The 22832-nt window shown below is 34.7% G+C and overlaps 2 long non-coding RNA genes across 4 annotated transcripts in view; one reads left to right on the top strand and one right to left on the bottom strand.

Annotated features, from left to right (window-relative positions):
* The window catches only part of LOC125244345, a 154702-nt gene that overhangs the window by 71391 nt on the left and 60479 nt on the right, over positions 1 to 22832 (bottom strand). The gene's annotated exons all lie outside the window — the stretch shown is intronic.
* On the top strand, positions 1550 to 20716 carry LOC125244346. Its single transcript, XR_007179322.1, has 3 exons — positions 1550 to 1770; positions 14071 to 14126; positions 16300 to 20716. It is a non-coding gene; the product is annotated as an uncharacterized LOC125244346 (long non-coding RNA).

Raw genomic sequence — 22832 nt, 5'->3', positions numbered from 1 at the left:
ATCAATGCCAATAAAGAGCCTTAATTTTTAAGAGTGCAGGACGAAGTACCCACCAGTTTCTTATCTGTGTGTGTGTGTGTGTGTGTGTGTGTGTGGGACAGGTGCTTCTTCCAGACACTGCGTCGACTTGCATCAAGCCCTAAACATAGCTCTGAATATCAATGAGTATAGTGGAGCTCTTAAAGAGAGTTTTATTTTGGGATGAAAGCGTCCTGCTGTGCTGGACACTGTCTCAGAGCCTCCGAGGCCTGCAGAGATGAACTTCCCTTTTCACACAGCTGAATTATACATCACAGTTACTAGTTTAGTGCTACATACTGCCAGAGGGGTTCATGCTGCGCGCATCAGGTCTTAATCAGCGCTCACAAAGTTCATTCAACTACAAGCATGTTTGGTGACTGCGATCGGCCTTATGCAACAAATATGATATTCTCCAGCGAGCCTGTTTTATTTGGACTAAACATAATGATTTCCGAACTAAGAATGTACCAGGAGTTCGCAAGTTAGGATTAATTACGATTCATTCATGTTTTTAAAGAAGTCTCTTCTTGTCACCAAGGCTGCATTTATTTGATCAAAAATACATTAAAAAATTAATTATTTTACAATTTAAAAAAACTGTTTGAATATATGTTAAAATATAATTTATTCCTGTGATCAAAGCTGAATTTTCAGCATCATTACTCCAGTCTTCAGTGTCACATGATCCTTCAGAAATCATTCTAACATGATGATTTGCTGCTCAAGAAACATTTCTGATTATTATCAAACAGTTGTGCTGCTTCATATTTTTTGCTGAAACTGTGATATAATACCATTGAAAACTTTATTGTAAGATTAAAAAAAAAAAAAAAAAAAAAAATTAATACTTTTATTCAACAAAGATGCATTAAATTGGTGAAATGTGGCAATAACAATATTTATAATGTTACAAAGGATTTCTATTCATCAAAAAATGCATCACAGTTTCCACAAAAATATGAACTGTTTTCAACACTGATGATAATAATAATATTAGAATGATTTCTGAAGGATCATGTGACACTGAAGACTGGAGTAATGATGCTGAAGATTCAGCTTTGATCACAGAAATAAATTACATTTTACAATATATTCAAATAGAGAACAGTCATTTTAAATTGTAATATTTTTTCATAATTTTTACTGTATTTTATGATCAAATCAATGCAGCCTTGGTAAGCAGAAGAGACTTTAAACATAAAAAAAAAAATTCTAATTAAAAAAAAAAACATTCTAATCTTTTTTGACCGGTAAATCTTGTATTTGTTCTACCACATAAGAGCCTGTTCACATTAATAAATATTCCTTTGGTGTGTCATGGCAGCGACTCTGAGTATTTCAGACAGGAGGAATGATCCTGCACTCAGAGCTGTCTGTGTAAAAACACCATCATCAAACAATGTTTCTCTTCCTTTGACTCTTTGTGTTTCTCGTCCAGACGCTGAGCTCCCTGGTTACTGATTACACAGGATTCGCACCGCGTCCTGGATGCTGATTGGTCAATACACACATTTAAAGTTACCTCAACTTTACTATAGTGAGTGTTTCTGTACATGCACAATCTACACAAAAGAGCAAGGTAGAATACATATTTTTCTACAGACGTTGATATTCTCAAACTGTAATGTGTCGCTGTTGCCCAGAGCCATGTAGAAGTACCAGCTGTGAGATGAGAAACCAACATTACCTTTGGGAGAAGGACATCTGGAGGAAGCACATCTTTAACGTTTGCATTTCTCTCTGGATGGGGTGAGCAGCGTTTCTGCCTACAGCGTCTGAACAAACTTATAAACAAATATGTGACTTTGCCAGTGTAGATAAAACCAACCACATACATCTCAGCCCGAAATATCCATATCGTAGATTGCACTATGACCTTGTTTATACAGTGCATGCATATGATCTGAATCAGGGTTATTATCGTTAACTAAAACTAAAACCATAATAAGAAAAAAAACATTTTTGTTACTTGAAACAAATTTAAACGTTATACTGAAATAAAATACAATAAAAAAATAAACTATACTATAATAAACTAAACTTAAACTACTTTATTTAAGGTAGTTGCAACATTTTTCATTATAGTTTAGTTTAACTTGAAGTACTAAAATAACTAAAACACTAAAAAAAGAAATGAAAATTAATATAAACTATATAGACATTTGAAAAAAAAAACGAATATTAATAAAAATGACAAACATACAGAAAAATGCTAAAATATAAAAATAAAATCGAATTCAAAATATTAACGAAAAGCTATACTAGTACATTAATGATGCTAAAATAACACCAATCTTAATATGATATTGGAATACGATGTCTTATTCTGAATATACGCTGATTTGCTTGTGTATTTTCACAAAGTATCTGTAATATTTCATCGCATTTATGGAGAAAGAAGAATTATCTTACAGATGGGTAAATTATGTATTTAAAATATTACTAGTCCGCATGTTAAACCTTCTGTTAGACCTCCTGCCATTGGTATGAACATGAATGAGATTTGATAAGCGTAAAATTAATAATTGTATATAAATAAATGATAAGAGCGAAGAAAAGAGAATAACGGGAACATGCATATTTTCACGCAGTATGCAGATGTGAATGACCGAGGCATTGCAACAATAGGCAACTAAGGGGCTGTTTACACGACACTGTTTTCAACTAAAAACGAAAACTTTTTATGCGTTAATTTACAGGACAATGGTGTTTAGAGGGTCTGAAAATGCTATAGTCTCCATGTAAACTACAAAAATGTGAATTTGTGAAAATGTTGACGTTATGCGCATGCGTATTATGTGTTTCTTTACAAAGTGACATCGCCACCTACTGGCCTGGTAGCACAATACAGCATTTTTAGTCATTTTCGCAGATCCATGTGAACAGGGATCGTTTTGATAACATCGACGTCTGTACGTAAAAAACAAAGGAAAAACGTTTCCATTTTCAGTACGTTGTTGTCATGTAAAAGTACCCGAACTTGCTCAAAAATATTCTCTTCAAACTGTTGCTCCGTAGTTGAGCTGAAAGAGAAAACTGACTGTAGAAGACTTATGTTGCTATACTGCCCCATGTGGCAACACTGAGAAAATGTTGCATTAAGAATTACAGTTTACTTTCAGAACACAACTAATTTTTGCATTTATGTACTAATATAGATTGTTTTGATTATGTATGTGCATGTGAGTCACTGAGTTCTAAGAACGTTTCGCTAACGTTCCCTTTAAGTAAAAAATTTTTTTTATTTCTGAACGTTCTATGAACGTTCTGAACATACAGCTTTTTAAATTTTTAAAAAAATGCGAATGTTAAGGGAACATTCCATTTTTTCATTCCTCAAACACTATGGGAATGTTACTTTTGAATGTTCTCTGAACATTCCGAAACAAGTAGTAACATTTTTAAAATGTTGAATGGCGAACATTCAACTAAATGTTTCAAGTAAAATCATTCTATGAACAAAGTATAAATATACATTTTTGTGCTAACTTTTTGAGAAAATAATTAAAGACCAGATAACTTTGAACAAACGTTTTATTAACATTACTAGAACTTTTGTTCATAACCTTGAGAGAAACTTGTCAGATCCCTGTTGGCTGGAAAGCTGAACGAATTTGGGGTTGAATTTGAAGTACAAAACGCCTTTGAACTAAGCAGGTATTAATTTGCCTGTTCTATTCTTCTGGCCTCTTTGCTCATAGATCATTACAAATTCATTCAAGTTTCTTTTCAAAACAAAAGAAATGCAATTGTATTCAAGCAGCATGGAGGAATATCAGCCGATCGTGTTACTGCTGTACAGGTGGTTCATGTGAAAAGTTTGCCCAGGGAAAAGTGCGTGAGTCTCTTCACAACAACTGTATTATGTCCTAATGAAGTAAATCTGTTCCTTGCTATTTTCAACTCTAATGTAACTTGAAGCATTCAGCTGCTCTCTAGCCCTTCTGCAGTTTTCATTGACCCGCTGTGAACTTTGTGACTTGGACTGAACCCTGGAATGACAGTTCGGTCAAACTACGAACAAGGTGTTATTGGATGGCGGGCTAAAGCGCAGCGGGTCGATATCTGTCAGTGAGCTGTCATCGGCTGATAACGACACCAGCAATCCATGTGTGAGGATCCGTATACACTCACAGTAACACGACTCATCATCTATATATGGCCCTAAATAATATTATGCAGTTACCATGGTTATCAGGAATCTCAATTATGAATCATATGCATGTCCATATGTAAAATAAAGCTATTTTAGAGGGGTTATACGGTCTGTCCTGTGCAGGAGGGATCTCTCTGGTTATTGTTGTGCTGGTTCACTTTTCCAGTTCACTTCATCGGGATCAATTTCACGAAAACCCCCAAAATCATCTTAAAATCAAATTTTTTGCATAAAGGAAAATTGTGTTGAAATTTGTATTCTATTTTGTGTTTTTCATGGGAAATTTTCCCAGTTCTCATTATTACCATAATACATGTGTTTATGACCCTCATAAGGAGTGCGATGATTTGCAAATGGCAAAGATAAAATCAGTACATTGTTTTTTTGGCATCCCAGAGCTTGTATTTCCTCCAGGTTGAACATGGCAGAACACACAGAGTAAGTGTATTCACCATTCATATTAATATACGGATCGGCCATTCCTTGAGCAAACGTCCTTTGAATGAGAGGTGTTTCAGATGTGTCGAGGAGATTGTGCCCTCTGCTTGCTCTCATTAATACTGTATGTATCATCCTTGCTTGAGCGGGTCAGGAAATTACTTTTGGGATGAAAATAAAGTAATTACACTTTTTCTGTCCGCCATGGCAAAGAATTTAAATGTCTCAGCAGCTCAGGATTGATGCATCACTGCTTTGATGTCTCCCAACCCATGATTAATACTAAATTGACAAAGTTTGTCTTCTACTTAGATTTGGTGGTGATATGAGAGCAAGTTTTGCACTGACACAGGACGTTCACAACAGAGCACATCATATATATACATACATATACAGTGCTCAGTGTAAATGAGTACACCCCCTTTGAAAAGTAACATTTTAAACAATATAACATCTGTTTAACTTATAACATGAAAGTAAGGTTAATAATATAACTTAGATTACACATTTTTCAGTTTTACTCAAATTAGGGTGATGCAAAAATGAGTACGCCCCACAACAAAAACTACTACATCTAGTACTTTGTATGGCACCAAGCACCAGCACCAAGTCCTCTAGGCATGGAATGAACAAGTTGGCGACATTTTGCAACATCTATCTTTTTCCATTCTTCAAGAATTACTTCTTTTAGAGACTGGATGCTTGATGGAGAGAGATGCTCTCTTCAGAATTCCCCACAGGTGTTCGATTGGGTTCAGATCAGGAGCCACTGAATCACTTTCACCCTGTTCTTCTTCAGAAATCCAACAGTGGCCTTAGATGTGCGTTTAGGATCATTGTCATGTTAGAAAAGTGCACGACGCCCAAGGGTACGGAGTGATGGTAGCATCTTCTCTTTCAGTATAGAGCAGTACATTTGTGAATTCATGATGCCATCAATGAAATGCAGCTCCGCAACACCAGCAGCACTCATGCAGCCCCACATAAGGACATTGACACCACCATGTTTCACTGTAGGCACCATGCATTTTCCTTTGTATTCCCCACCTTTGTGACGCCATACAGTTTTGAAGCCATCGGTTCCAAAAACATTTATCTTGGTCTCATGACTCCAGAGTATAGAGTCCCAGTAGTCTTCATCTTTGTCAGCATGGGCCCTGGCAAACTCTAGGTGGGCTTTTTGTGCCTGGGCTTTAGGAGAGGCTTCTTTCGTGGACGGCACCCATGCATGCCATTCCTCTGCAGTGTGTGCCGTATTGTGTCATGGGAAATAGTCACCCCAGTTTGGCTTTCTACTTCTTTAGATAACTGCAGTGAACTTGCATGCTGATTTTCTTCAACCCTTCTCATCAGAAGACGCTCCTGTCGCGGTGTTAACTTCCGTGGACGTTTCTGTGAGATGGTTGCAGTTCCATCTTTTTTAATTTTTTGTACCACTTTTGCTACAGTATTCTGACTGAAAAGTAAAGCTTTGCTGATCTTCTTGTAGCCTTCACCTTTCTGGTGTAAAGCAATTATTTTCTTTCTCAGGTCTTTCTCTTCCATGTGGTGCCATTGCTGACAGCATGAAATGGGGTTTTAACACCCTTTTATAGTCAACTGTCTGCTGGACACCTGTGTAATGAATAATTAGACTCACCTGTGGTTGAATTTTTCTTAAATTAGACATTTGCAGTCTAAAATTTAGCTTTGCTCCAGAGACTTTCAGTGGGGTGTACTCATTTTTGCATCACCCTAATTTGAGTAAAACTCTAAGTTATATTATTAACCTTACTTTCATGTTATAAGTTAAACAGATGTTATATAAAACTTAGTCTTGTCAACATTTTGGAAATTGTTTTTGTGTTCATTGAGATATTGTTTAAATATACATCCATATTATATATATATATATATTTAATAGTTTATATATATATATATATATATATAAACACACACACACTTACATATATCGCATATACTTTGCGTTACTTTTATATGTACACATTAATTTAGTGCAATTGATTAGTTTTTAGTTTCAAATCAATGATGGAGCTTTGGTGTGTTTTTGTCAATTTTGATTGAAAAATGTTTGTTTTTTTACTTCATCGGAATAGTACAAAACATGGACATGATTTGAAAAGGTTAAATGGTACTAAAAAAAAGTCACACTTGTACTTGTACTGCATTGGAAACTAATAGGAAGCGAATTTCATCTAGTGGAAGCGTTTGGTACTGCGGCCAAACAAAATCTTACTGAAAGCTCATTTTTTGAGATATTAAGCTCAAATATGGAACACAGCTTGTTTAGATTTATGGCTTTGCTTTTCTCTCAATTTTAGAGTTAATCATGTTTTGGAAAATATATATTTCATATCTAATTTTAAAATAGTATTTTATGCATTTTTCATGATACACAAACTTCTATAACTTTTTTTTAGTTTCACTTTTTTACCTTTTTTCAATAATCTGTCAAAGGCTGTCTTTAAGAACCCTTTAAAGGGGTCCTTGATTATGATTTCACTTTTTTTTTTAACTTTAGTTAGTGTGTAATGTTGCTGTTTGAGCATAAACAACATCTGCAAAGTTACGATGCTCAAAGTTCAATGCAAAGGAGAAATTTTCTTTTACAGAAACAAGCTTCTTCCCGGGTTATTGACATCACAAACCCTAAAATTTACATAAACCCCGTCCCTGAGAACACACAACAAAGGGGGTGACAAAACATGACAGCACATGCTAATGGATGAGTTGAATCAACTCCACAGCAACTACATAAATTTATCCACTAACCATTCAGAAACGTCCAGTTTCATTCTAAAAGTTGTAACTTCTTCCTGAGTCTCTCCATCAGTGTCGACTCCGGTTTGAACAATGTAAGGCTGAACACCGTTACTGACAATCCTCATTTTGGCTGCGTGAGATTCTCCAGCTTTGTTGTTGTTGAGCTGTTAAAGCTCCGCCCTCTTCTGGAAAGGGGGTGGGAGCAGCGGCTCATTTGCATTTAAAGGGACACACACAAAAACAGCGTGTTTTTGCTCACACCCAAATAGGGTCAAATTTGACAAGCTATAATAAATGATCTGTGGGGTATTTTGAGCTGAAACTTCACAGACACATTCTGGGGACACCAGAGACTTATATTACATCTTGTGAAAGGGGCATAATAGGTCCCCTTTAAGTCTATGCTTCAAAGCATTCAAGATTTACAACAGTTTAAGTTGACAGCCACGTGAGCAGAGGGCACTCTTGATCTGCAAGTCAGCTTGAAACCAAGTTTGCAATTTATTTTACTTCAATAATGTGACATATTTAAAGTTATTCAATGATGAAAAAGTAGAATGTACATTTTGAGAGCTTAAAAAAGCACTGAGGAAAAAGCAAGGCATATTTTGTTCAAAATAGTTACTAGAAATGATCAGATGAGGCACATCTGAGCATCTACTGCATGTGTCCAACAGGTGCTAGCATTAACAGGACATCTGTCCATACATTATAACATACATTTCCTCTTTTCTTTTCCTCTATACATCACTCCAGACCCATCTAACAACCAGATGTCTCTGCAGTGTAACTGTAGCCGCGGTGAAACTCAAGGCTATCAGATGCATGAAGACAGGAGACAAATGATAGATTTTTTACAAGAGCAGCATTTGTTTCTTATTTTCATCAATGTCGGCCTGAGGTTGTACATTATCCTGTTAGCGATTGAGTTCAAGTGAGGTGAATACAGCGATGCAGATTAACTTAATTATCAGGACTGTTTGCAATTATGCTACAAACGAGAGTTGCAGAGCTTTGATCCTGAGCACGATGTCTGTGCGCTTCAGGACGGACCTAGAGGAACCGTCTAAACTCCACTTCACGCACTCATTGCAACATGTTTTGCTTGGATTTACTAGGAACAAAGGGATCATGGGATGGATAGTTTTTTTTTTTTTTTGCAGATGGAGCAGCTTTATAGTCAAAAGAAAAGTTGTTGGAAATTTGTTAGTGTTCTTTATTGCATGTTTTTCAATTCCTATTGTCTGTTACTACTCTAAAAAATAACCATAAAAAACAAAACAAATGTATACAGTTAAATACTGTTTTCCATTGAAACAGTAATATACCATAAAACTATGCATTCTGGGTATTACCCAGAATGGATTGTTTTTATGGTATATTTCTGTTTCAATGGAAAACTGTATTTTACTGTGTAAATTTGTTTAGTTTTTTTTAGTTTTTTTTAGAGTGATAAAGTATCGATATACACACACATGTAAATAACATTTATTTAAATATTATAATATTATTTAATTATTTATTTAATACAAAACAAATATAAATTATGTTTTAATTATATATAATTAACATTTTTATTAATAATTAAATAATTATATTTTTAAAGTTTTTTTTAAAAACTCTTTTGCTCACCAAGGCTGAATTTATTTGTTCAAAAAATACAGTAAAAACTCTAAAAATTGTGAAATATTATTAAAATTTTAAATAACTATTTTCCATGTGGATATATTGTAAAATATAATTTATTCCAGTGATCAAAGCTGAATTTTCAGCATCATTACTTCAGTCTTCAATGTCACATGATCCTTCAGAAATCATTCTAATATGATGATTTGCTGTTCAAGGAATATTTCTGATTATTATCAATGTTAAAAACAGCTTAATACATTTGAATGTCGAATGTCATTTTTGATTCGAATGTCATTTTTTTACTACCGAAGTATAAAACATCAGCAACCCTAGCAAACAAACGGTACACTTTACATATGCAAACTAAAAATTATCCTCAGAAAATGTATAAATGTAGTTAGAGCGAAACAGTCTCCTACCAGAACATTAATTAATCAACAGAATTAATTTATCTCATGAAGTGCATTAGTTCGACGTCCATTTATTACTGGAAATATGTATGAGCGGATGAATTATGAACGATGCTAATGCATGTCTTTGTGTTTGGAGCACTCTGTGTCCATATCTGTATGATCTATAGTACATCAGAGTGCTCTCGGGGGAGTTTGTTTAGAAGTGACCGTCACTAAGAGCGACTCGGATGAGAGAAACAGTCTTCAGGAGTCTAAAATGTAGCTGTACATTTGAGTCTCTTCGATTGGTGTTTCTGATGCTTCAGCTTTTCTGCAATGTAAGCGAAATAAGCAAAGTAAAATGAGTTGAGAACGCCGTTTCATGTTGAGCTTTTAATGAGTTTTCCAGAGGTGTTGCACAGCCGGCCGTCTCAAACTCAGACTGAATGAAGTGTGAGTGACCATCACGTTTCCAGATGTGTCCCATCTCTGGACCGAACCGTCTCCTTCCTCCTGGACTTCAAACGTGGCCAAACCACAGTTTTCAACAACATATTAAAGTTCAACAGCCATGCTTTGCACATGGACTTTCTTACGTACACGAATAAAGTTTAATGGGGAAAACGTGGTGCTTCAAACCGCGTCTTCGAGGCTCCGTGCCCATTTGTTCGCACGTTAATGTGATGCGTGAAAAAATTAGTGCATTAGCTTTTATTGCGCCGCTCTCGCTTTAATATGCACCAGCTGCTTTGTATGAAACTCTTATTAAGAGAAACAGGATTAATGATAATCTTTATCTGTGTGCCACCAGGGATTTTCAATAGTTTCTCTCTGCTAAACAAAAGAGACAGATTATGAGAGCTCAGACGGAGATGTTCTGTGAGACACGACAGAGAGGCTCTGACAACTGCCTGTTTTCATCTGCGATTCGATGCAGATGTTTTTGAAGAGCTCTTCATCGCCCCTGACCTTTGACCCTCTCAGAATCAACCTTCATGTTCAGCAGTCCATTTCTTTGATATGGAAAAATAAGTCTGTTTCAACTTCTTGGACCTAATAGCTGAATGTCCTACTGTCTGTTTCTAGGGAAATAATGTGAAATATATATTCTGCTTTTTTAATACTCAATTTATATATATATATATTTCAAAGAAGAATGATATTTAATCATTTTTATTGATATACTCTCTACATTACATGCGTATTATTTAATTATTAGTTATGAAATTTATTTTAATACATTTTTTAATTAATTTATATTTTTTATTTATATGGTGAAGAATGATATTTAACACTTTTATTGATATGCTCTATACATTATTTATATATATATATATATATATATATATATATATATATATATATATACACACAATAATTATTAAATAATGCATAATATAATTATTATTAACCATATATATGAAATATCTGTAATATATTTATATTATTTATATATTATATATATTATTTATAATATATATTTAATTATTTTTACTGATATGCTTTAATTATTTAATTATTATTTATTTAATAATTATAATAGATTATATATATATATATATATGTGTGTGTGTGTGTGTGTGTCTCAAAGAATATTTTTAATGATCTATATAACAATACATAATTATTATTTAATTGGTATTTATCATATATATTTAATCATTTATTGATAATGCTCTATATATTACATGCATATTATTTAATTATTATTACTTTTTTACAATTTATTTTAATTAATTTTTAAATTAATTTATATTAATTTTTATTTATATGGCAAAGAAGAAAGATATTTAATCATTTTTACTGATATCCTCTATATATCAACACATAATTATATAATTATTTAATTTTATATATATATATATATATATATATATATATATATATATACATATATATACATATATATATGACAAAGAAGAATTATATTTTTATTGATATGCTCTATATAATAATACATAGCATAACATTACTGAGTATAACATATTAACACGAGTTTTACAGATTCAATGGAATTGAAAGGTTTGAACTGATTCACAGACATGAATTAAATGAATCAAAATTCTTATTCTAGAAAGTATTTCATTCCACAAAAAAAGGTGAACAAAAAGTCATTACACTTGATACATTTGTTCCATTTTAAAAAGACATTTGATTATTTAATTATTATTAATATAATTATATATATATGGTAAAGAATATTTTTATTTATATGCTCTATATATAGTAATACAAAAATCCCCATAAAAATCATATATAACCACCCTTTACCCAGCGTTCCCCGTCACGAATCCTCTGCGCAGTGGCAGTTTGTCATGTTTCTGTCAGAACCGGGGAACATATTTCCTCTCACCAAACAGCTCAATGACCTCAGGCTGGTGAACATCCATGAGCACACGTGCGTATACATGCACGTTTCGTGGGGGCCATTAGATGCCATGCACCGTAAGCATTGAGATGATGGCATATCATTTCCCACAATGCCTTTTCTAACCCTCATCTAAGAGAGGAGAGAGCCGGGGGAGATGGATGCTCCGCCGAATGGGACCTGACAGGAGGGGGCAGGAATGATTTGGTATGCAGAGGGTCTCTCACCTTGAGGGGCAAGGTGTTTGCTCTTAGAGTCGCCGTTAAACGTGCGGCGTCTCCAAACATCCAGACAGGTGCTACGTGGATGTGAATTTAACACCTGAAAAGCCCATCAGATCATTTCCTCCTGCAGTAATTAGTGTGGAATGTTAGTTTTTCCAACATGAATTAGCAGTCAGTGTTGATTTGTGTTATGACAGGACAGGAAGTGGCCCGTCTTCATAATCATATTCGAATGAAGCGAGTGATTATACGTGCTGCTATACTGGCTGTAACCTTTTAACCTTCATAATAAAAACGGCCTCCAGTGTGTAGGGCACAAAATTAACTTGATAATATCCATAATGAACCAATAGCACAAACAAAATTATTCATCTAAATGGACCTGTAGAGTTTTTCAAAATACTGGAACTGACGGTTCATTAATTCTGTCTTGAATGTTCATTCATCTGTCAACGTGGACAGAACGGCATACTAAAATACTACTGAATCTACAGAATAAATCCACAGCAATACAAACTGTTCTAGCTGAATTTAATGTAAAGAGAAATATAAATTGACAAATAACTAAATGTAAGAAACATAAAGCATGAACAATGTAGTCTGATTCACCAACAAATGACTCTTACAAATCCTTTAATGAACTGGCCAAAAAGATTTACTAATCTTTTAATGATATTTTTAGATATTTAAAAAAAAAAAAAAAAAAACTTACAATCTTTTTAATGAATCAGTCAAAAAGACTCACAAATCTTATAATGAATAGATTAATTGAGCTTTTAATAAATCGGTCAAAAAGATTCACAGATCTTATAATGAATGGGTCAAAAAGACTCTTATTAATGAGAGAATCAAAAAGATTCACAAATCTATGAATGAATCGGTCAGAATGAATCACAAATCTTTTAATGAATTGATCAAAAAGACAAATGTGTTATTGAATCAGTCTTAAAGTCTCTTAAATGTGAATTAGTCAAAAAGACTCACAAATCTTATAATAAATTCATCAAAAATCTTACAGTGAATTCATCAAAAAGATTCACAGAGCTTTTAATGAATCGGTCAAAAAGATTCACAAATCTTCTATTGAATTTGTCAAAATGATATTGCAGATCTTATAATGAACTGGCCAAAAAGACTCTTATAATGAGATAATCAAAAAGACTCACAGATCTTTTAAGGAATCGGTCAAAATGATTCACAAATCTTCTACTGAATTTGCCAAAAAGACTCACAAATCTTATAATGAATTCATCAAATAGATTAATTGAGCTTTTAATAAATCTGTGAGAAAGATTCACAGATCTTATAATGAACGGGTCAAAAAGACTCTTAATAATGAGAGAATCAAAAAGATTCACAAATCTATGAATGAATCGGTCAGAGTGAATCAAAAATCTTTTAATGAGTTGATCAAAAAGACAAATGTGTCATTGAATCAGTCTTAAAGTCTTTTAAATGTGAATTAGTCAAAAAGACTCATAAATCTTATAATGAATTTAACAAAAACACTCAAAATGTTGTAATATATTAATCAAAAGACAGATCTTTTAATGAATTCCTTAAAAAGACTGTGTTTATTAATCAGTCTAAAAGATTCACAAACCTTCTAACTGACCAAAAAGACTCTTATAATGAGATAATCAAAAGATCTTTTTATGAATTAGTCCAAAAGATTCACAAATCTATGAATGAATCCATCAGAAAGACTCAAATATTTTATTGAATTGGTCAAAAAGACTCTTCTCTTCTATTGAGTCGCTCTATTGGCACAGGAATTGTTAAAGGAATTGGCACCAGAATCATTTCATTCCTCACAATTCTCATCCCTAAGCACCAGTCTTGCATCCTAAAACTCTCACCCGTGGGCTACCGTTGGCGTCGCGTATCTAAATGAGAATGCACTCATGTATATTACATGAGGTTTGTCGTCTTCAAATAGAGCCCTGCAGACAGACTTTGCTAGGTGTTGTTCGGCCGCGCCCCTGGTGTCTCTAATCTCTGTGATTAAAGTTGACTTAGATCATCGCCTCGGGCCCTGCATGCGACGCATAATCATCTGTTTTCATCTTTTTGCGACAGGCATGGCATGACCATCGAGAGGACTCGTCAGGGTTCGTGGCCGGCCTCAGTCAGCGGTGAGCGCTGGCTTTCTTGTGTAAGACATGCATTAGCATGCGGCTCAATGATAGCTGTGGCTCTCGGCTCTCATATTGAGCATCAGTGGAGAGATGCTTTGAATTGCCTCCTTTTCAACTGGAAGTGTGAATCTGAATTGAATTGGCCACAAATACAGAACACTGAATTGGAAAGGAAGATAAATTTCAATAGTCCAACTAAACATTTTGCATCAAAACAAAAGTATGCCTACTTATTCTCTTAAAATTCAATACGGTCAAAACAATTTACATAGACATCAAAATAGATTGAAATTTTGCCACACAGCACCATAAACTGTCCAGAACTATTTTTACAGCTAATATTATATATTATATATATATATATTAGTGCTGTCAAATTGATTAATCGCAATTAATCGCATTAAATCGCATCTAACATAAAAGTTTATAAATATATAATGTGTGTATGCATGTGTGTGTGTGTGTGTGTGTGTGTGTGTGTGTGTATATATATATATATATATGTTAGTGCTGTCAAATTGATTAATCGCAATTAATCGCATTAAATCGCATCTAGCATAAAAGTTTATAAATATATAATGTGTGTATGCATGTGTGTGTGTGTGTGTGTGTGTGTGTGTGTGTGTATATATATATGTTAGTGCTGTCAAATTGATTAATCGCAATTAATCGCATTAAATCGCATCTAACAAAGTTTATAAATATATAATATGTGTATGCATATATATACACACACATATTAGTGCAGTCAAAATAGATTAATTGCGATTAATCATGTCTAACTAAAGTTTGTAAACGTGTGTGTGTATATATATATATATATATTCACACACACACACATTAACATGATATATATCACACATTAATACTGTCAAATCGATAAATCGCATCTAACATAAAAGTTTGTAAATATATGTGTGTGTGTATACATACACACACACACACACACACACACACACACACACACACATATTAGTGCTGTCAAATCGATTAATCGCATTAAATCGCATCTAACATAAAAGTTTGTATATATTACATGTGTGTATATACATACATATATACACACACACATATTAGTGCTGTCAAATTAATTAATCGTGATTAATCGCATCTAATATAAAAGTTTGTAAATGTGTGTGTGTGTGTATATACAGTATATATATATATATATACACACACACACACACACAGACACATATTATACATTTACAAACTTTTATGTTCAATACATACACACATTTTGCATTTATTTCTATGAATTTCATTCCTTTTGAAAGTCATGATTCAGCATCCTGTTTTCTATTCAGTTTTTGAACTGGAACTCTGAAAAGAAATGGAATTGAATTCAGATCTAAATGGCGCACAACCCTGGTTTTAAAAAGCATCTTTCATGCCACTAGGATCTCTTCGGGATCTCAAATGATGCTCTTCTCCAGCCTCTTACCCGCAGTGATGTGAAGTCAAATCAAACAGTGATAGTAAGAGGAAGTACACACAGCCAGCAGTGTTTTGATACGTGTCAGCGTGTCGACCTGAAGCACAGCTGGTGATGAAGCGCACGGCTAGAATGCAGCTCTGGGCTAAAAATAGAAGGAGAGTTTCATTTCTACATGCACTACATGTGTGCGGTCTCCCATGGTGAGATGGAGAATGAGGTCAGGAGTGAAATAATGGAGACGCCAACTTTAAAAGGAATCACTCATGCACCTCAGACACCTTACTCAACGAGACACCAACATATAATGGCTCAAACACACCGACAATCAAGCCCCAATGGAGACTGACACAGTATTCACAATGCAACCAACAACGTTTGTGCTTTAATATGCATCCTGTAGGTCATATCAGACACTCTACTTTAACATTCTGAGCTCATTCAGAACTTTGGATTTCAGTATTTTCTCCTCTTGATCCTGGATTGCTAAAGCTCAGATGGCCAATATAAGCAGCTTAAATGGCTTTCTCACTTGATCTCCACAAACAAAATGCAAGATGTTGATTGGCTCCTTGCCGTCTCAGTGGGCGGGGCTTGTATCAATCAGAGAGACGAGTGTCAGGGGAAATTCTTCCCATTCTCATCACCTTAAACTCCAACAATATACTCTAATTTAGGGAAGAAAATGAAGTCATCACTGTGTTTCTCCTTGACTTTGTGTGTTTTATTTTTCAGGGGCAGGATTGCACTTCCAGAGACTTCACGGATGCGATGCAGTTGCCAAGGCAACCTCACCAGGCAGCCGAGTGTGAGAAAAAGTGAAGGAGACTGACTTTACTCTTACACAGAAACACAAATATTCCGATGAGGGTTATTTGAAGACATCGCCTCGCTTCATGTACTGAAGTTATTCAATTATCCCTCTGTGGGTATATATACTAGATTTGCACATTTCCTGAACAAAATGTCCATTAGCGGTTTATTCAACTCCCTAATACTAAGTATGAACACAAGTAATAGTGTTGCTTGCCTTAGCAAACACAGCAAACCACAACCTGTCTTTTGTTCTTAGGATGGTGCCATTGCAGTGCCATGTGAATTACACACTAACAGCACTTAATTGCAGTGTAGCATGTGATGCCATCAATGGCTTTTGGAAACATTGGTATTAATGTTGAGTCCTAGTCTGACATCCTGCGATAGGCATTCAAAATGATGGGGCGCGAGCGAGTCGACTCCCAACATGTAATCAGCTATGTCTCTCTGCAGACAAGAGTCAGCATTCATACTGCAGCTTTTGCTCTCCGAGGGAAACTACAAAAGCGCTTATTCATTTAGCAATGTAACAAGTGACTATCTATATAATTGGGTCATTGAATCATTCATTCAACTGATTCTTTCAAAAGTGCTGATTCATTTAGCAACGCAACACGTGACTATCTTTATCAGTGGATCATTGAATCATTCACTCAACTGATTTATTTAAAAACACTGATTCATTTAGCAATGAAACAAGTGACTATCTTTATGAGTGAGTCATTGAATCTTTCACTCAACTGAATCATTCAAAGGTGCTGATTCATTTAACAAAGCAACAAGTGACTATCTTTATGAGTGGATAATTGAATTATTCACTCAACTGATTCATTCAAAATCGCTAATTCATTTAGCAATGAAACCAGTGACTATCTTTATAATTGGGTCATTGAATCTTTCACTCAACTGAATCATTCAAAGGTGCTGATTCATTTAACAAAGCAACAAGTGACTATCTTTATTAGTGGATAATTGAATTATTCACTCAATTGATTCATTCAAAATCGCTAATTCATTTAGCAATGAAACCAGTGACTATCTTTATAATTGGGTCACTGAATCATTCATTCAACTGATTCTTTTAAAAGTGCTGATTCATTTAGCAACGCAGCACATGACTATCTTTATCAGTGGATCATTGAATCATTCACTCAACTGATTTATTCAAAAACACTGATTCATTTAGCAATGAAACAAGTGACATTCTTTATGAGTGAGTCATTGAATCTTTCACTCAACTGAATCATTCAAAGGTGCTGATTCATTTAACAAAGCAACAAGTGACTATCTTTATGAGTGGATAATTTAATTATTCACTCAACTGATTCATTCAAAATCGCTAATTCATTTAGCAATGAAACCAGTGACTATCTTTATAATTGGGTCATTGAATCATTCATTCAACTGATTCTTTCAAAAGTGCTGATTCATTTAGCAACGCAGCACGTAACTATCTTTATCAGTGGATTATTGAATCATTCACTCAACTGATTTATTCAAAAACACTGATTCATTTAGCAATGAAACAAGTGACATTCTTTATGAGTGAGTCATTGAATCTTTCACTCAACTGAATCATTCAAAGGTGCTGATTCATTTAACAAAGCAACAAGTGACTATCTTTATGAGTGGATAATTTAATTATTCACTCAACTGATTCATTCAAAATCGCTAATTCATTTAGCAATGAAACCAGTGACTATCTTTATAATTGGGTCATTGAATCATTCATTCAACTGATTCTTTCAAAAGTGCTGATTCATTTAGCAACGCAGCACGTAACTATCTTTATCAGTGGATTATTGAATCATTCACTCAACTGATTTATTCAAAAACACTGATTCATTTAGCAATGAAACAAGTGACATTCTTTATGAGTGAGTCATTGAATCTTTCACTCAACTGAATCATTCAAAGGTGCTGATTCATTTAACAAAGCAACAAGTGACTATCTTTATGAGTGGATAATTTAATTATTCACTCAACTGATTCATTCAAAATCGCTAATTCATTTAGCAATGAAACCAGTGACTATCTTTATAATTGGGTCATTGAATCATTCATTCAACTGATTTATTCAAAAACACTGATTCATTTAGCAACGCAACACTTTGACTATCTTTATCAGTGGATCATTGAATCATTCACTCAACTGATTTATTCAAAAACACTGACTCATTTAGCAATGAAACAAGTGACTATCTTTATGAGTGGGTCATTGAATCATTCATTCAATTGATTTCTTTAAAAAGCTCTGATTTATTATGAAACAAGTGACTGTCTTTATAAGCTTGTCAAATGATTACTCAAAATGATGGGACGCAAGCGAGTCGACTCTCAACGTGTAATCAGCTACATGTCATATAGATCTCACCTTATTGATGAACAGGAATTGTAGTTTGCAAAAAAGGTAAAGCTGCAAATTCCTCCATTAACGTCAGCTGCCTTTGTAATAATCCTCTGATACATGCAAGTGAAAATCGCTGCACGGCATAAATGATCAATATATTAGGCAGTATCTTAGCGAAAGTGTATTTCTTTCTGTTTTCTTCCATTCAAAAAGTTGCATCGTGTATGACGTAAGCGTGCTCTGGCCCGGAACGTTGAGGTCAATGTGAGTGCGGGCCAGGGGGAGTTTGGGAGGGGGGACAATCGCGCTCTGGCTTGGTGCAATGCAACCGTGCCTAGTATGAGTACACCCTGAATGGGGCACATCGCAAGGCTTCATTGAGGCTGAGTTGGCACTAGCACCAGTTGTGCGGGGAGCTTTAGCACTGTACTTTCAGCTAATCTGTTGTTGGCTGTGATTTTTTCCTGTAAGCACGTGAAGTTGCATGCTGGGTGAGAACGTGGCCCTATGGGAGAATTTCATTCAACTTTGTTCACAATGGATGGTTTCACCAATTTTCTGTCAATAAATAAACAATTAGATGTTAAACTTAGCATGCTTTCTAGCCATTATGTGTCATCAAATTCCCAGAATACCCTTCACTAAGCCCAGCCCCCATTGGTTACTGTTGCTAACTCAGACAAGTTACACAAAACATCCCAAAGAAATTAACTATTTCCATAAATAACATGATATTCATCAGTAAAATATTTTCATAAAATGGTGAAAAGTGGTTGAATATTATTCTAACGTAAGTTTGGCATATGTAAAACATTTTATTTATTGCTTTGCTAACACACTTTTATGGCAATTTGTGCAAAGTATTTTAAGTTTTGGCAAATTGGTGGCTCATTCATCTGTGGATCTTCATGCTTATGCTTTTTCTGCAAAAAGGTATGTTTTTCCCTACGAATCGTATGCATGAATTTATTCAAAATCACCAACTCGTAAAATACGTACGTTTTCTCATGAGATCAGGTTGGTTTTCTTTAAAAGAAATGGCTAAATGAGGCAGTAAACTGTTTTAAACTGTAGAGACTGTGAATCACAATGGAGCCAAACACATCTTATAGTCAATAGAGTACAAAAGGGTTTGGAAAATGGAATAAAAAAGACAAGACTGTGACTAATGGCCTCAACATAAGCATATAGCGTGAATTAAAAACCTCATATCTCACAGTAGGTGTCTTTAATGGTTCCAGAAGGTTTGATTGCTCAGTAACCATTTTAGGGCGGGGCTTAGCAGGTCGCCCTCAACTGAGCACAAGGCTGCATGTTTTTGGCTTCAATGAGATGCAGCACTGCCAAGCATATGTTCAACACCAGCGTCCTCACACTTGAAACACAGGCACACGCTGGTATGCATCAGACTGGAAGAGCTGGCAACATCAACAAACAGCTAGAAGCAATTGTTATTCAGGGAGTTTCCAAGGAAACACACTGGCAACATCTTTCCTTTGTTGGCATCAGGAGATGCTAAACCTGCCCATGGCTGTCATTAGCAGCTTCTGAAGAGACTTCACTGCAGGTTTTCATTTATACACCTTGTATGAAAATTATTTTTCCACCCTCTATGCTAGTTTATACTGTGTGACAGTGGAGATTTTGCTATAGCACTTATACCGAGGTAGATATATTTGGTCACACCTCAGGTAAACACTAATCATACTCTTCTGCTCAGCTACTCTGACGTCTCAGCATTTCGTTTCTACGGTATAAAGCAGTGATATGAGGCGACGTGTTTGTTTTCCATCCCTGTCTCCCGGTGTAAGTGTGTCGACTATGAGCGCTATACTTTTTTTTAGTCCAGGATGTTCTGCTCCAGTTCCCAGAACAAATCAAAAGCTCTTTGTGAATGTAGGAGGTTGTAGCTGAATATACCCTCATCTCTAGTCCCTTGTATTTGGGTGTCTATTATTTTAATGCTGTTTCTATGGCCCTGAAAAATTCCAAATAATGGAAATTAAAATGGACTAAAAAAACTATATGGCTTTTTTTTTTTATTATTATTGTTTTTTTGAAACTTTAAGGCAAATATTTCTGGACTAGACTATATTTATGCATTGACTCTCAGGAAAGCAAAAACCCTTCAATATGAATGTAATGTATAAAACAAACACTTAAAGCAAGGATAGATGGAAATATTTAAGCCAAAATCTCATGAACTGCATGTTGGAAAGTTGCTACAGCATATAAGTCATAAACTTATATAGACTTATATACTGTGTTAATTACTGCCTTGTAAATATAAAACAAATACTGTCATAGAGGCAAAATCAGTCAATGTATCATTCATTCAACTGATTTGTTCAAAAGTGCTGATTCATTTAGCAATGAAACAAGTGACTAGCTTTATGAGTAGGTCACTGAATCATTCATTCAACTGATTCATTAAAAAGCGCTAATTAATTTATCAGTGAAACAAGTGACTATTTTTATGAGTGGGTCAATGAATCATTCATTCAACTGATTCTTTCAAAAGCACTAATTCATTTAGCAATGAAACAAGCGACTATCTTCATGAGTGAGTCATTGAATCATTCACTCGACTGATTCTTTCAAAAGCACTAATTCATTTAGCAATGAAACAAGCGACTATCTTCATGAGTGAGTTATTGAATCATTCACTCAGCTGATTCTTTCAAAAGCGCTGATTTATTTAGCAACACGACATGTGACTGTCTTTATGAGCGTGTCAACTGATCACTCAACTGATTCGACTGTAAACACTGAATCACTCAGCAAAGAAACTGAGTGATTGCCTGATGTGGCAAAGATTCTGCTGTGGCTTTGTTTGAAACTATTTTTGTTGCTGGAGCAAAACAGACAAAGTAATGCAAAATGCAAAAATTAAATGTTAACATGCAACTAGCTATAAAAGACTATCAACGTCTCTGTGAACTAATGATTTCAATCAAAAACTGTGTTAAATATACAGTAGCAATGGAAATCAGTCTAGCCATTTAGCAATACTAGTGAAGACATGGACAAGGATTTTGTACTAGAGGTCAAAGTTGAACAAGGCTGGTATCTTGGGACCCTGAAGACCTTTCCAGGTCTAATCGAAATGTCAGTGACTTCATCCTTTGCCAACTCAACCTTTTCTCAGCCTTTTTCAGTACTCTTGGCATCTGCATTGATTTTCATTGTATTTTATTTTTGTCTCTCACACCCCATCCATAACCCCACCCAAGGCTCATCTCACAAACAGGCTCATACTTAAAATCATACAGAAAAATAAGAAATTATATTTTGCATAAAAAGTGAAGCCTATATTATAATTAAGCCCTTTTTATGATTTTAATGTGAAAATGATGCACACATCTTTAAAGTTAAAATTTTTAAGAGAATTTGGGTGCTTTTTGTTGCTGTGCAAAATTAAAATAGGCTTAATTTGCAAAGTTCAATTTTTCTTCTGATTTTGGATTGAAATGTGTCTTTTGTTGAATTCCTATGCATTAATTTATTGAAATATTTTTCCAATTTTTCCTGGATGACAGGCTTATGCTCTCTCAGCCAAACTATTCCCCTTTTCTTTCTGTCTAATGCTTTTTTCTCCACATTCATCCGTCAGTCCTCAGATGGAGGTGAACAGTCCACTGAGCTTCATCACTGTAAATGGCACCTAAAGTATTCATCTGCTCTCACTCTTAGAGCCGCATTTGAACACCTTTTACATGGATATGGAGACTGACCTGGCAGAGATGTGCTGTGAGAATCCATCCATTTATGTGTACCCTGCAAAGCTAGGGTCATGTAATGGTGTGGTCTATTTGAGATTATCTTGAGAATAGTCTATTTCAGATGCATTTGTACGTTGCATTGTTCTAAGCAAGAAAGCATTCACATGAAACACAGACTGTGAATAAAAAGGATGTTCTTGACTTCAGTGTAATTAAATCCGAAATTACAAATGCAGCTGCAAAAGAACAGTCACATGAGGTTGATTGCCAATTAGCAGAACCTGTCAGCTAGAAAGGATATCTGACAATTAGTGCTGTGATATTTGCATTTACAAAGCAAACATTAGACAAATAACAGACACAACGAGGCCAGACTGTGA

The sequence above is a fragment of the Megalobrama amblycephala genome, linkage group LG14 (genome assembly GCF_018812025.1).
Source record: "Megalobrama amblycephala isolate DHTTF-2021 linkage group LG14, ASM1881202v1, whole genome shotgun sequence".
NCBI lineage: Eukaryota > Metazoa > Chordata > Actinopteri > Cypriniformes > Xenocyprididae > Megalobrama > Megalobrama amblycephala.
The sequence above is the reverse complement of the archived record's forward strand: the minus strand, read 5'-3'. Positions and strand labels throughout refer to the sequence as shown.